This window comes from Scleropages formosus, chromosome 20 (genome assembly GCF_900964775.1).
Source record: "Scleropages formosus chromosome 20, fSclFor1.1, whole genome shotgun sequence".
Lineage (NCBI taxonomy): Eukaryota > Metazoa > Chordata > Actinopteri > Osteoglossiformes > Osteoglossidae > Scleropages > Scleropages formosus.
In genome coordinates this window covers 21,393,293-21,409,670 of record NC_041825.1, presented here as the reverse complement: position 1 = coordinate 21,409,670, position 16,378 = coordinate 21,393,293, and positions in this window count along the sequence as shown.

Here is a 16,378-nt window from a genome sequence, read left to right as displayed (position 1 = left end):
TAGCGGAAGGCGGAAGGCCCCGGATGATAACGCGCGTGAATTAGTCACGTTGACAGATTAAAACAAAAGAATTCCGGACTGTTCCGGCTCATTTCGGCAATCCTGATCGTTGGCTGTTTCGTGCGCCTTTAGTCTCAGCGGCAGTTTAACTCAAACCCAGTGTGTGACTCCATCACAGTGGATTACAGAATGATTTAACCCTCTCAGGGCCAAATTAATACTGGCAGCTGGAAAAATAATTACCAGCTGAGGCCAATTTGCAGCGTCTGCTTGGAAAGGGCTAAAGGAGAAACAGTATTTTAATTCGAACGCAAATCTGTCCTCGGTAACAATGCAATATAATTATGAAAGAACTCCCACGCAGTTATGAATTCCCCAAATCGACAATATTTGTACTGAATGACAACACATTTAAAGTCATGCCGCTACAAGCATCGAGACTTCAGGGGGCAGCCTGTAGTGTAGTGGTTAGAACACCTGCCTTTAGACCCAAGGGTTGCAGGTTTGAGCCTCACCTCTGGCTGTAGTACCCTTGAGCAAGGTACTTACCCTCAATTGCTCCAGCAAAATTGTCCATTAGTATAACTAATTGTAAGTTGCTTGGGAGAAAAGCATCAGCTCAATGAATAAATGTAAGCCTGCTGATTATGAACAATTACTTTGAGTGTTTTAGGCCCGGGTTGTCCTAGGATCCAACGCAACCGCGGGAAACACGGAGCCTCGGCTGCTGCTGTCGAAGATGGGCTGCAAACAGAGTTCTCCGCGAATTGGCGTTGCTCTCGACTTTCTCATAGAGTCCGCTGCATCCGAGCACATCTGTAAAATGCACGTTGTTGGCTTGCTCTTGAGCGTGTTTAAAGCCAGTGGCTTCGGGGCAGAGTGCATCGCACCGGCTGCCTCCGTTCCCAGCGTCTCGGGGTGAAGGAATGCGAGAGAAACCCTCGGCGCGGCCCATTTGGCAGCCGCACTGTCAGGGAGACCGGGTTCAAAGTAGAATTACAGCTGCTGTAAAGCCTGATTCTCCTGCTTGTGTTTTTTTTCCTTTCTTTCTTTTTCGTTTGGTGGTTAAAAAATAGGTCACTTTTCAAACTGTGCAGAGCTGGGGTACCAGAAAGGGGGAGAAGCAGGGAATATGATTAAGAGGAGAGGAATGGAGAACCGGGGATGCGAACAAAGAGGTAAAATGTCTAGCGGTCCCCTAATAAAATAAAACCTCAGCGCACCGGAAGTCTTCATCTGGATCTGTCCTGACTGTCCTGCTGAAATTGGGCATAAAAAATAATCTGTTCAGGTGGTGTGGTGAGTAGCGCATCTGCCTTCCATGTGAAGGAGTCAGGTTCAGATCCCACCTCCTGCTGTAGGACCTTTGAGCGAGGTACTCATCCTGAATTGCTCCGGTAAAAATTGCCCAGCTGTATAAATGGGTAAATCACGGTAAGTAGCTTAACATTGTAAGGTGCTTTGGAGGAAAGCCTCAGCTCATTGAGTAAATAACTTTTTAAAGGGACTTTTCAATAAGTGCTAAATAAGCACATGGGCTTTTGCGGAGGGCCAGGGCGTGCGGTACAACTTGGCAGCGGGCAGGGCTCCAGTGGCCGAGGGGGGGGGAGGGAAGGGGTGGAGCGCAGAATGTAGGTCAGTAGCTCCCCTTTCTCCGTGCCGATCTCCCCCCCTCCACACCACGTCCTCCAGCAAACATGTTTTCTCAGCCGCGACCCGGCGTGAACCCTTGCTAGCCGGCTGCTGCTTCTTCACCGGACTGGGCGTGCGCGAGGAAAGGGGCTTGGTCGAAGTAGGTCATCGCAGTTCCAGGTTGTGGCCCTGCTCTCGTACCCACCCCGCCGCCGCTCCCCTCTTCCCAAGAATCCTGACCATATAAAGCTGCACTCAAAGACTGAGGAGGGAAAGAAAGCCCTGTCCCAAATTTAGGAATTCTCTTTTCAAACACTTTGCCTTCCTCTGAATTACATCAATCGCTGCCTCATTTACCATCATTTTAAAATGAACGTGGCGGGAAAACGCCGAACGGACGGAAACCTGTACCGAGTCAGAGATATTGGGAATCGTGTCTGCGTTCAGGGACGTGGAACGAGATCTGGGAACTGCGAATTGGTCTCAGCCTGTCATTCGGCTCCTGGAGGGTGATTCAGGTTCAAACCTGGACTTGAGTACAAACCAGTACTTTATATTTGTTTAGCTGATACTACATTTTCAAACAGCTTCATCAAACTTTGAATGATTTACACATTTATACAGCTGGGTAATGTTGACCGCATCAGATCATGTAAACACCATGAAGAAGGGAACTACAGCATGAGCAGTTTGACTCTATGTGCTTGGAGTGCAAGGCAGCAGTTCTAAGCACTACGCCCCCTACTGTCCTGCTATGATGAGTGCAGAGATCTGGACCGATATCACGTAGGCTCACGATGTGGAGAAAAGGTTTGTGCTGTAAACTCCAGGACAGGCTTGCCATGCTAAGGTATGAAGTTACGTTTGGGCTTTATTCTCAGCTGAGGCTCCTCTTGGCACAAATGATTCATTCCCTGTGATGAACACTGCAGAAATAAAAACAACGCATAAGTTGTGTTGTTGGCCACGGTTTGTCAGCGCAGCAGGTCTGGTGGCTCACAGTCAGGAGCTGCTGTGATCTAATTCACCAGAGCTCGTCTCCCCTAAAGTGTACAAGGTCCAAGCCACAGTATGTACCAGGCAAGTCATATTATATGCGATGAAAGTCTCAGTGTGTATCTTGGAAGTGACGGTACACACCATTAAATTCATAGCGCATAGCGAGAAGGCCGCGGTGTGCAGCATGGATGTTGCTGGGTAAGCTATTTCCGTGGCATTTTTAGGTTGGCTGTGAGAAGAGTCTGCAGCTTTGATTTAATACAACTGTGTTTATGAAGGCAATCTGGAGTTCTGAAAGACTGCATTTTTCTTGGGTGTGCAGAAGTCCTTGTGTAGAGGACATATGGAATATTGCTGGCCCACCTGCTCATTTACGTTTATTCATTTAGCTGATGCTTTTCTCCAAAGCAACTTAGAATGTTGAGGTTACGATTATTTACCCACTTATACAGTTGGGTAATTTTACTGGAGCAATTCAGGGTAAGAGGTGAGGCTCAAAGCTACAACCTTTGGGTCCAAAGGCAGTTGTTCTACCAGCAGTAGCTCAGGCAGCTATAGACCAGTCCCCTGTCCTTCAAATGTTGCCAGTTCTGCTGGAGTTGGCCGGGGCCACTGTCCGGGCCCCAGGAGTTGTTTCTGGCCGAGTCTTGGCCAGGGGGGCTGCGGTGACAGAATGCTAACAGGCCTGATTTTTGGCTTCGGTGACAGCCAGACTTCGGGGCTTTATTTTTGTGGGACGATGCTGGAGCTGGACAAAGGAAGCATTTTAGCCACTCGAGGTTCACCCTGTCACACCCTCCCTTTGTCACAGTCCGACAGGCTCACCGGGCCCAGAAGGCACCAGGGAAGAACGAGGTACCAAATTGGCTACCGGATTAGTGATCTCAGCGAGATGTGAACATGAGAAGCAAGAGGATGAAGGAGATATGAACAGGAAGAATGTGTCCTCTACCTGATACACAGCTCCAGCGGGAATTTAAGTGTCTCCTAGAAGTTCATAATCAGAGGTGAGAACTGAGTGAGGATGAAGGGTCATCAGACTGTAATGATTCAGGGTCATGTTTTGCACTGGTACAGAGCCTTCGGCATGGGACAGCCTGGCAAACGGAGGCTTTATGAAAAGCACACACGGTACTGAAAAACACTGATTGTGTAGGAGTGTATTGTGGGTGTGGTCAGTACACAAACTTACTGCACTCGGGGGGTGGGGGGCGGGGGGCGTTACTTCAGATGCGGTGCATCAGCTCTTCATCGGAAACTAAAAAAATTGTTATTTTTTTCCGACATTCTATGCAAATTTTATGAAGGCTGGTATTGTTAACCAGCATGGCTGTAATAAAATAATAAAGTAATCTGAAGTATTTAGAAAAAAAATGTGGCCTTGAAGTTATAAAACAATGGCCTGAATGGGTTGATAGGGGGTATGATTTGTAGGCTAATGGAAACTCTTTTATTTCACTTTTAATAAAAGTTGATGAAAATTTAATTCTTATTGCATGGCTGTAGAAGCAACATATTTCTGACAACACAGTGAATACACTTTTAGACAAAGTAAAATGAGATTTCGTAGAAAACACTGATTATGTTGTGCTCACTTGTAAAATATATATTCTCAGTTATTTCAATTTTGAATGCACATGCTGTAAATATGCCATGCATGTAAATGTAAGCAGATTTAATATTGTTATTATTATAATGCTGTTGTTTTGAGTGGTACACCACACATCACTTGTTGAAAAAGTTTTGCACGTTGAAGTACGTATTTATCTCATAAATAGTGTTTTAATGGCTCTATGTTAAGGGGGTATGGTGGCACAGTGGGTTGGAGCAGGTCCAGCTCTCCTGTGTCTGGGGTTCGAGTTCCACTTGGGGTGCCTTGTGATGGACTGGTGTCCTGTCCTGGGTGCATCCCCTCCCCATCCAGCCTTATGCCCTATGTTGCTGGGTTAGGCTCCAGCTACCCATGACCCTGTACGGGACAAGTGGTTTCAGATGGTGTGTGTGTGTGTGTGTGTGTGTGTGTGTGGCTCCATGTTTCCATCCCACTGAATCAGTCATACCAGGCAAGTTAGGACTTTTAGAAGAAATTTGATAAGTAGAGAAGTCCAGAATTTCCTACCATCGCAGCACTACAGAGGTTCCAAAAATACATTTTTCTAATATATGTTTGTAAAAGGGGGGGTGCGGTGGCGCAGTGGGTTGGACCAGGTCCTGCTCTCCGGTGGGTCTGGGGTTCAAGTCCCGCTTGGGGTGCCTTGCGACGGACTGGCGTCCTGTCCTGGGTGTGTCCCTCCGGCCTTACGCCCTGTGTTGCCGGGTAGGCTCTGGTTCCCCGCAACCCCTTATGGGACAAGCGGTTCAGAAAGTGTGTGTGTGTATATTATTTGAATCTACAAACCCTTATTTATGGATAGGAGCACATCCCTTTTTTTCTCTAATCATTCTCAAACGTGGCGCCGGGCAAAATATTGGAAACGGAGAGCAACAGAAACGCAACTCAAGATCTTTAGTAAGTAAAACAAAGTCACAAAAGAAGGCATACAGGTTAATCGCATTAAGATAAATACCAACTACCAAGTGAAATTCCTTTTATGGCCTTCCCAGTGACCAAATCTAAACATAATTGCAATTTAGGAGCACAAGGTGTAGAAAACAATGACACCTTCACCCCACACCCGGGGGCCGTGCTCCTTATTATCATGTTAGTTGCTTAAAATTTATATGAATCCTGTGGACAAGTTATTATGATCTGCACACCTGATTCTACTTAACCTACTTGGTTTAACCGATACGATTGGGCTTCACTTATTTTTGCACCTGCACTACTTGCGTCTTTCCGCAAGACGCATCATTTCCTCTAAAGCAACATACGGAAATTGTGATTACACACTTGCTATGTCCTGAGAAACGCTGCTTCTCATTAAATAAACGTTTTGCGGTAAAACTAAAGGACGCAAAGGCTTCACATACTTTCAAGCAGCACTGTCTATTTACTTGTAATACGTATATATATATGGTATAATAAATATGTATTATATTATGTATTATATAAATTATTAACATATATTATTAGGTATTATATCATATAAATATGTATTATATATTATATATGTAGGGGGGTGCAATGCGGGGTCGTGGCTGGTTTGGCCGGGTCCCTCTCTCTGGCGGGTCTGGGGTTCGAGTTCTGCTTGGGGTGCCTTGTGATGGACTGGCGTCACGTCCTGGGTGTGTCCCCTCCCCCTTCAGCCCTGCGCCCTGTGTTGCTGGGTTGGGCTCCGGTTTGCCGCCACCCCACTTGGGACAAGCGGTTTCAGACTGTGTGTGTGTGTGTGTGTGTGTGTGTGTGTGTGTGATCCTTCTTTAACGACATACAAAACCCTTACTGTAATACTGTAACTTTTTGCAAAAGGAATGCTTGGAAATCTAAAATATGCTCTTTCCCGTTGACACTAATGCAGGAGATATTAAATATCCATCTAAAACCAATGTTTTTGTGAAACATCCAAGTGCCCAAGACTTTTGCACAACACTGTACATACACGCAAACAGTAGTCGGTACAGGTGCATCTGTGAGACAGAACTGATGCTGATATCCACCGAGAGGCAAGCTGAGAAAAATTCGGTCCATTGACAGCTGGTTCGTTCAGAGCAATATCCAAATACACATTCGCACACGCAACATCGTTAAAATACGAGCACAAAAAATGACTTTCCGCACCGCGACACTAAACCGTCGGTCGGCTCTCGTTCAGTTCGCAACGAAGCGGAGACGGAGAGGAGAGAACGGCCCAGGCTCCCGCTGAAGATGGAAAGCAGCGTGAAGTCAGCGGTCTTGTCTACAACGCCCGGCTCATGCTGAGGAACATGTGCCGGCGGAACCCGCAGCCCGATTATCTCCTAGATTTGTGTTAGCGACCCCATCTGCTCGCCGGAGTCCGGCTTGCCGAGAGCACGGCGCGAGCGGCCGCATTTCATCATGTACTCTGAAGGTACTTTCTAGACAAACGACGAAAGAGGAGAGACTCCACGACTGTTTGGCAGGAAAACCCCCTTGACGAAAGCCACAAACTGTCCAAATTTACACTTTAAACAACTCTTGACAAGCTGCTGCCCAGTCAGTGTGACACACACATCTTCTGAAACCGCTTGTCCCAAGGTGGGTTGCGGTGAACCGGAGCCTAACCCAGCAACACAGGGCATAAGGCCGGAGGGGAAGGGGACACACCCCGGACGGGACGCCAGTCCATCGCAAGGCAGCCCAAGCGGGACTCGAACCCCAGACCCACCGGAGAGCAGGACCCGGTCCAACCCGCTGCGCCATCGCACCCCCTATTCAATGCGAGACACCTTGCAAAAAAAAGAAATAATTTAAGCTAAGCTGTATGGGAGGAGATGCGTGCAGAAGCAGGAGAAAGCTGCGTATACACACGCCTCTGTCTTTCTCCCTAGCAGACTAGCAGTCCCAGAATCTCTCACACACACACACACACACGCGCGCGCTCACTCTCACATCGGGCGTTGTGTTGGAGTTCTGCGGTCATCTGTCTTAACTTCCCGCTGTGAAATATCACAGCGCAAGTAGCGCCATCGCCAGAAGCACTGAGATGAGGGCGGGGCGGCACGTGGCAGGAGGAACGCGGTAACTGTAACTGACAGAAACAGCAGCACTTAAATCACTGCAGAGAGCAGAGAGGAGGGTGCGCACACCCTGAGCAGCCCTCCTGGATAATCTCCGCACCTTGGCTGTTGGACGGGGGCCATGTGACCGGGCGCTCACACGGAGCGGTGGGGTTGCTGGAGCCCATTCGCCGCCCTCCGTGGCCGCGCTCAGCCGGGATCTCCGCCAGCTCCGCTTTACCGCCTCCGTCCGGCCGGCTCGTCGACCGCGTTCTCGGTGCGTTTCGTCCGGCTCGTTGACGGCTTTGTTCGGTCGCGCTCTGGACGGCTCGTCAACGGCTTTCCCGCTCAAGCTCTGTCCAGCCTGCTGACCGCTTGTTTGGAAACGCTCAGCAGAAGTTGTGGACCTTCTATCTTGGCCTTCTTGTTCGTTCTCATTCTGGGCAACTTGACATCTCTCAAAGCAACAGAGTGAAACAGTGCTTATACATGCACACACACACACACACACACACACACGCACATAGTGGAATAAATATTGGAAACACCAAATGCCGCATGAATTTAAAGCAATTAATAAGGAGTCTGAGAGCGTTTTGCTTTCAGAACGACTTGCCAAGTGAAAAGGGAATTCTAGACTCTTTTTACAGCAGGTCATTGATGTTTTTTGTGCTAATTCGAATATTTACCGGCCCACACAGTTACTCACGATTCAGCTGATACCTCGCAGTTCCTGGGCTGTGGGTTAGATGTGGGTTTGAAAGTTGGTTTCCACATCCGCCCTGTGCTCTTGTGGGTGTCCTCTGGATGCTCTGGTTTCCTCACACAATCCACAGGCCACGTCGGAAATATATAGCTTGCATTAAAGGGCACCGCAGTGGTGCGGCGGGTAGCGCTGGGGCCTTACAGATGCAGAGCTGGGGTTTTGGATGTGAGTTCAAATCCGGCTCGGTCTACGTAGAGCATGCATGTTTATAGGGGCTTCCTTCCACGTGCCACAGACGTCAGTTTCAGGTGAACTGGCGAACTTAAATTTCTCTTTCTGTTTGTATGCGTGAGTGAATGAACGAGTGCGACTGCCTTTCTGTGGACTGGCATCCCACTCATGGTGTACTCTGGCTCACCCTGGTTTCAGGATAGGCTCTGAACCACCACAACCCTGCATTAGCGTTAGGCAGTTATTGACAACTGATGGGTGGACTGCTCGTGATGTTACTGTCAGCCTTACCCAGGGGCTGCAGTAGTAACAGTGTAAATTAGTAATTTGCTGCAAACAGAGTTTAATGTTTGACATCAACATTTTGAGGATGATTTTTCTCAGGATGCCGCTTTTGCCAGTTAGCCTCACAGACAGGCAAGGAGGAGGGGGTGGAAGGCGGGACCGACGGCACCATCCAGGGAGGTCTCAGCATGTAACTCCTGAGGACGCTAACGGAACGGGACAGAAGTGGAGAGGAACTGCTCCGATACGTTACCTGTTCCGAATTCTCGAAGACAAGCCAGACAAAGGGGTAGATACCAGCGCCGTAACCTTCACGCAGCCTCGCCCTGCCTACAGCGCAAGGCTGCATGTCGGCCCGCATGATAACATCGGCAATGACCTTTACAGTCTCTGACGGGGACCGAAATATCGCTTTTCGAATTCCCCATTTCGAGTATTATCAGAAGCAGCAGAGTGCCGTTCGCAGATACGAATCGAAGCGAAGGCGTTAATGCAGGCGGCGAGCGGTCAGCCTCGGGTGTGTGCGGATGCCACGTGTGAGATGTTTGCGCGGACCCGAAGCCTGGAGCCGCACGCTCCGAGGCACTGCGCTCCGCTCGGTGGGCGGCGGAGCAGAGAGCAGCGGACTCCGGATCAGCGGCCAACGATGGCGCGATCGACTGCAACACCCCTGCAATGGGCATGAACAGCAGGTCGCCCCGCGTGTTTAGCCGAACCGGTCCTCCGGCGCATTTAATGCCGGAGGAGTTTCGGGCGGCCGGTAAACGCGACAGTATCACAGGATGGGGAATCAACAGGAGCTCAGGGAAAAGGGTGCAAACTTGGAAGAAAAACGATTCCTCGAAGTTCCAGACTGGCGTTTTTTCCAGGAAGAGGGAGTTGTGTGTGTGTGTGTGTGTGTGTGTGTGTGGTGGCAGTAGCGGAGGGATGGGAGGCCTCGCCGCACAGCGGGGGGAGTGTCAGGGAGCTGCAGGGAGGAGGAGGGAGGGAGCGAGGGGCCACGTGAAGGCTGGGTGCACGGAGTGTGGCCTTCACGTGTGGGGAGAAAGCGTGCCGCCGCCCCCCCCCCCCAGACACACAGAGACGTACTTGGAGAGACGCACATGCGTACACGTACACAGATATGCAGGCACACATATATACACACGCCTCCCTGTTTCTTTGCTGTCTTTTCTCAAGGTTTTCCTAATTTAATGTGAGAAATTATTCGCGACTCCGTCTCGCCGGTAGCGGATAACAAACAAAAGACATTTGGCTTTTCTTTAAAACGCCGAAAGAGCTTCGAAACGACACTTTGTCTGCGTGGGGGTGCCTCTGTAATGTCCTTTCGTACGGGTTTACAGTCATTCTTGACGGAAACGTCCTCTGGAAACATACAAAAACCGCTGTGGTTCGATAAAAATAATATACAAATTACAGAAAAATGACATTTTTCTCATATTACCCATAGTATGTAATATCTTATTTGAGCATTAGAGACTTATTCAGTGAGGGGGTGTGGGCGCAGCGAGTTTGACCGGGTCCTGCTCTCCGGTGGATCTGGGGTTCGAGTCTTGGGGTGCCTTGTGATGGACTGGCGTCCCGTCCGGGGTGTGTCCCTTGCGCCCCGTGTTGCCGGGTTAGGCTCCGGTTCACCGTGACCCCACTTGGGACAAGCGGTTTCAAACAATGTGTGTGTGTGTGTGTGTGGGTGACCAGACTTATTGAGTGCATTTTCACTTCTCGGAGACAGAAAGGGAGCTCAGTGTTGGCACACGGGGTACGTCTACAGCTCTGACCACCCTTCTGACTGTAAACGCAGCGGCACCGTCGCCTCTTTTCTCATCAGCATTCACACACCGAGCGCCACCACGCCTCACACAGCGATGCACAAGTTCATACCTTCTACCCCAGTCACATGCACACAAGCTTTCCCCGAACTGATCTAATAATACACACACACACGGAAACCGCTTATCCCAAGCGGGGTCGTGGCGAACCAGAGCCTAACCTGGCAGCACAGGACACAGGGCTGGAGGGGGAGGGGACACACCCATGATGGGACACCAGTCCATCACAAGGCACCCCAAGCGGGACTCGAACCCCAGACCCGCCGGAGAGCAGGACCCGGCCAAACCCCCTCCGCCGCAGCGCCACCGCAACCCCTTTTCTAATAAAACACCCAACCATAAACATAACAAAGGTACCTGCTGCAGCCGTGAGAAAGGTACGAATCTCAAACCAATGCAGAGGTACGTGGCCGGGTAAAAACAGGTAAGGCAGCTTCTCTTAACCACACGTCTTCACATGCGGAGTCAGATAACAGCAGGAACCAGAAGGGCTGCGGTATGATATTTGCAAAGGAGATGGCCACGTTTTCTATAAAAGCCGACGACTAAAACCCCCAGGGTGTAACAGCAGCGAGAGCCACCTTTCCGTATATCTTATTTTAATCTCGTGTTTACAGAGGAAACTCCAGGTCGAGACCTTCTCTGGCCTTTATGCAGAGGAAGTGGCCCGCTGCGCTTCAGCGGGCCTGGGGAGTATCCAACGCGCTCATCTGATAAAGAGCGCCTCCCGTGTGACACATCGCACGAGCTTTGAGGCCGGGCCGACGGCACGCGGTTCGGAGGGCTACAGAGCCGCAGCGGACGCCAGGGCTGAGGTCACGACCCCTCCCCGTCCGTGTGCTGCTGTTTCCGTCCTGCCTCTACCCTCTGCGACATCGGCACATCCCCGAAGGGCTTTGGGTCCTGGATCCAAGACGCCAGTTTTATCCTGTTCTAACATTAAGATTTTTTTGCTGTCCTCGGCAGCCCCCCGTACCGTTAATGGCTTGCATTTCCATCTGTGACTCTGACACTCCTGCCACTTGTCATTATTGCTGACGTTTCTCGGTTCGTGTCCCCTCGCATTCCGCGAGGGCCTTCTGGTAACAGGTAACGGACAGGAAGGATGCCTTACGAAAACAAACTGAATTGAAAATCATCCATCCGTCCATTATTAATAACGGCCCGTGCGAGGCAGAGTTTCCGTGGTCCGGAGCCCACGGGGCAATCACACGCTCCGGGGCAAGCTGGAGTCATCAGTTTGCCTGCAACACAATGCGTTGGACTGCGGGAGGGAGCGTTATTATGGGATACGCATTAATATGGGAAGGGCATGCAAACTTATCACAGACCGAGCTGGATTTGAATTCACATGCAAACCTGCACTGCCCACTTGCCCCACTGCGCTGTCCCTCAATTTGAATCGTTTATATCTCCCACACACACAGACACACACATTGTCTGAGTCACTTGTCCCATTCGGGGGTCGCGGGGAGCCGGAGCCTAACCCATCAACACAGGGCAGAGGGCTGGAGGGGGAGGGGACACACCCAGGATGGGACGCCAGTCCATCGCAAGGCATCCCAAGCAAGATTCGAACCCTAGACCCACCAGAGAGCAGGACCTGGTCCAACCCACTGCGCCACCACACCCCCCCCCTTTCATATCTTCCAAAATGACCTAAAACATATGGCAAATACTCATGGCCTGTGCTATAATATTATTTATTCTCAGCTGGATGCATTTGCATTAGTCTATAAACGCACTGTGAATATGTGACACTTGTGTGATATATTGCATCACTGTTTGAGGTGCGGCTGTCAGGGTGTAGATACAGAGCAGTGTGTTTACAGCCAGAGTGGTCAGAAAAGTATCTGTACACCGTGTGCCCTGGCTGATCCACCTGTCTGTGGCTCTGGGGAGTGCCCATATTAGCCACTGCAGACAAAATGTACACTGGTCATACTGACACGCACTGTCTCACACACACACACACACACACACACACACACACACACACACACGCCCATCCATGCCCGCCCTGTGCACACCAGTGCAGTCAGTCAGCTGTTCCTGGATTCGCTCACGCCTTCATCGCGGCGTCTGCTCTGACTCATCGCTCCGATTCGCCTCCCTTTATCAGCTAAACCCGGCGTCGTGAGTCACCCTCTGATTAATACGTGCTGCCGTTCGTACCTCTATCCTGCCTCCTTTCCCACTGCGATTTCGCGAACCCAAGTCTCCGTCTGTGTGTTTGCATTCATGCGTTCGCTGGATAATATGCTCAGTTGCAACCGTTTCATGAAAGCGGTCTGAGTCATACTAAAGAGAAAGGAGGAGCGATAGACGTAGAGCCGTTTATCTTCGGGGGAACAAGGTATCATTATGATTTAGGGCCTCTCCGCAGCAGTCATGTGGGAGATCCGGTGACTGGCTGGCGTCGGTGTGCCGGGGGGTCGTTTCCGGGACGGTCGTCCGTAGCGGTCGTTCCCGCTTCATCCGAGACCCTACCCCCGGCCTGGTGCTCCTTCGGCTCCCTCCTCTCTTCTTCCCTGCATTGCTGGGCAGTGGTTCCGGGCAGACCCGAAGAGGTCGGTCCTCCTCCTACGCACCCAAAGCACCAGCTCTGCGTCACCGGCAACCCGGAGGAACCGCACCGGAGGGAGCAACAGCACCTTTCACCTTCGCAACGTGGTTCTGCTGCCGTCAACAGCCAGGACGCACAGAAGGAATCGTCACGAGCCGCTCGCGCTGCTGGACTTACGTTGTCTGGAACGTCGCTTTCGGCTAAAGCTTGCCGAGAAGCCTGTCTTTCAGCTCTCGGCTCAGGGCTCAGATCATCAGCTTCCTGAAGATCCCAGCAGCCAGCGGGGCTCAAGGTAGCGAAACGTGAGGAAGCACGCTTGCGGCCAGAAAGATATGGGGTCAAGTGCCGGAAGGGGCCCCGCTTTGCTAACCTCAAATAGGGAACCTGACCCGGTAATATACCCAACTGTAAAGATGAGTAATGTGTAGGATATGAATATGAAAAATGAGCAGGCTACATGGCTCAATGGCCCAGAAGCAGGCTGGTGACGCATTTTGCTGCAAGAGAACAAAAGCTGGGTTTGTCACGTCAGTAATTAGCATGTCGGTCGCAGAGCTCCAAGGCCCACGCTGACAACAAGCTGACCTTCAGTTAGCAGTGAATCCACACGGTCCTGAACCGGGCCACGCGCCGCTTTTGTTCGGTCGGCAAAGACGGGGAAACGTCTACGGATCCCGCGCATCGGGCGGTACGGACGGAACACATTCACGCTGACTAGTCGTGAATTGGTCTCATTTGTTCACCAAATAGAAAGTTGAGAGGGCTCGCGCCCGGACACTTTTCGCCTGCCCTTTTACTGTAGCGCGCTGTCATGATGCTGGATTTCACATCTAAACAAAACCGCTGTTGTCTGAGACAGGATCCTTGCGTGAGATCAGCAGACCACCCTCCACCATCTCCTGAGCCCCGCCATCCTGGGAGTGGACCACCCCGGTCCATTAAACACGATGCGCACCCTCATACTGCCCTTGGATGGGACTTTCTCTTTACCACTGTGGATCCTACAGAGCTGGTTAGGGCCACCAGGTGGCGTAGCGGTTAGTGACTCTGAACGCAGAAATGGCAGGTCTACATCCCACCTCCCGCTATAATACTCTTAGACCAGATACTGGCTTGAAGTCACCCTGCTGCATAAATGGGCAAAGAACTCCGAAAGCATCGGATAAACGAACAAACGTAAGGACGAATTACGGGACTTGTCCAGGTTCGCGTGTCCAGCTCTACCTCTTTTGTCTCAGAGAGCCGAGCAGCTTGTTTATCTGGTACGGACAACATCTGAAAAAACATGCAAATGGCACACATGATGAACGTTGGTGACACGTCTACATTGAGGTTAGTAGGCAGAGATCCTGTTTATCTGACACACATTTCACAAGGTTTACTCATAGCTCTGACTGGACATGGCATTAGCTCCTCATCTTTTCTCTATGTCACATGAACCACATATATCATTTGTATTAATGTGTGTGTATATGGCTCTATGTGTCTGTGCGTGCGTCTTTGTGGCACTTCTTGATCAATGCCGTCTTTATCGTATTTCCCCCAACCATTATGGAACGCGTTATAAAAATCAGTAAGGGCCCTGTATATAAAAGATATTGAATTTAAATGAAATAGATTGATACATTGGTCTCTGATTTGAGCAACGAAACATGAAAAACACACACAGTACATGTACTACATGCTGTCACTGTTACTGCACACCCTTCACATTAATCTCAATTTCAGTCCTGAAGTGAAATACATGCGAGACAAGCGAGGAAAGAAAATTCCCAGCTCAGCAATGTCCACATCTGTACTATAGTATTACATCTGCCCTACAGAAGCCTTGTGTATGTTTCCTTTACCTTCCTTCATCAATTTCAAGACTCTGGTTACGGCCTACAAGACCATCAACAGATCTGCTCGACCGGCACCTACAGGACCTGATCACTCGCTACACCCCAACCAGACTGTTTAGGTCCTCTCCTTCTGGCCCCATGGTGGTCCCACGCATAAGGGGTGAAAAAACAAACAACATTTTCTTGGAATGCACTCCCTCTCTGCCTCAGGACTGCTGAGTCCATCTCGATATTCAGAAAGTTCTCAGAATGCATCTCTTTCAGATCCACTTTTCTCTTGATGTCCTCAAGCACCACAAACTTACCTTTATTCATTTAGCTCACGCTTTTCTCCACAGCAGCTTACAATGTTAATCTATCAACAACTATTTGCCCATTTATACAGCTGGGTAATTTTCCCAGAGCAACTTTGGGTAGGTACCTTCCTCAAGGGTACTACAGCCAGAGGTGGGGAGCAAACCTGCAGCCTTTGGGTCCGAAGGCAGCAGCTCTAACTACTACACTAGCAGCTTGCATCACATCACCTGTCATGATCACCTTTGCAGCACGTACGGCTTTGGGCTCCGATGGGGCAAAGAAGGATTCTTGGACAGCATTCATGATGAACGTCTATTGGAACACTGGCATCCAGCGAAAGGTATCGGCGACTCCCCAAGGATAAAATGCTCTCGGCCCAAGGACACTTCTTCCGTTGTGCTGGATGGCGACTTTTATCTCGGGGGGACAATCTCATGGCTGAGAGACAAACAAATACGTGTCTTTCTTTTGGATGGAATACAGTACATACAGTAGGTGAGGCCCAAGTCTGGTGTATCTACCTTTGTTACCTGCTCAGGATCTCCTACCATCCAAAGTTCTGGTGTCACGAAAGCAGTGCTGAAAGCATGGGAATGTGCTGTTCAGAGAAAAGTATTCAAGTGAGGATAATCAAGCAGTTGGTAGTGTAGTAGAGTTGCTACCTGTGGACCCCAAAGTCACAGGTTGGAGCTTCACCTCCGGCTGTACTCTTGAGCGAGGTACTTCCCCTAAACCGCTGCAGTAAAATTACCCAGCTGTATAAATGGGTAAATAATTATAACCTAACACTGTAAGTTGCTTTGGAGAAAACGTGTCAGCTAAATGAATAATATGTTTTTTCTTTCATCTCCTGCCCAAGAAAAGGTGTGAAAACGAGCGGAAAGGCAATGCAGCGAGAACAAAAACCAGGAATGGCACCAAAATGGGTCGATGCGCAATGCGTTTGCTCGTGCGCACCGCCCTGTTTATGAGAAATAAAGCGTTTATACCACGTTCCCGAACGCAACAGCGTCCGAAGCGATCTGATTAAGCGGTTATCGAAACGTTTCATTCGGTCGTAAAAAGCGATCTACTGCCATCTAGTGGCCGCTGCACCACAGCGCCACGCATCACAGCCGCCCAGTTCTGACGTGTAGAGGACCGGTCCGACGCGCCTCACACGTGTCTCTGTTTCAGAGCTGTGGCGACACCTACAGACCAGATGTTGTAAGTGTTCATAATTTACTCCACATCTACTGCTATTCCGTGCCACTTCTCAGAAACAGCTGTTGATTGATTGATTGATTGATTGATTGATTGGTTGATTGATTGATTCTCGATAACTGCCTGTCCTAATGCAGGGTCACAGTAGCCACACCTTACATGTCAAGCTTTA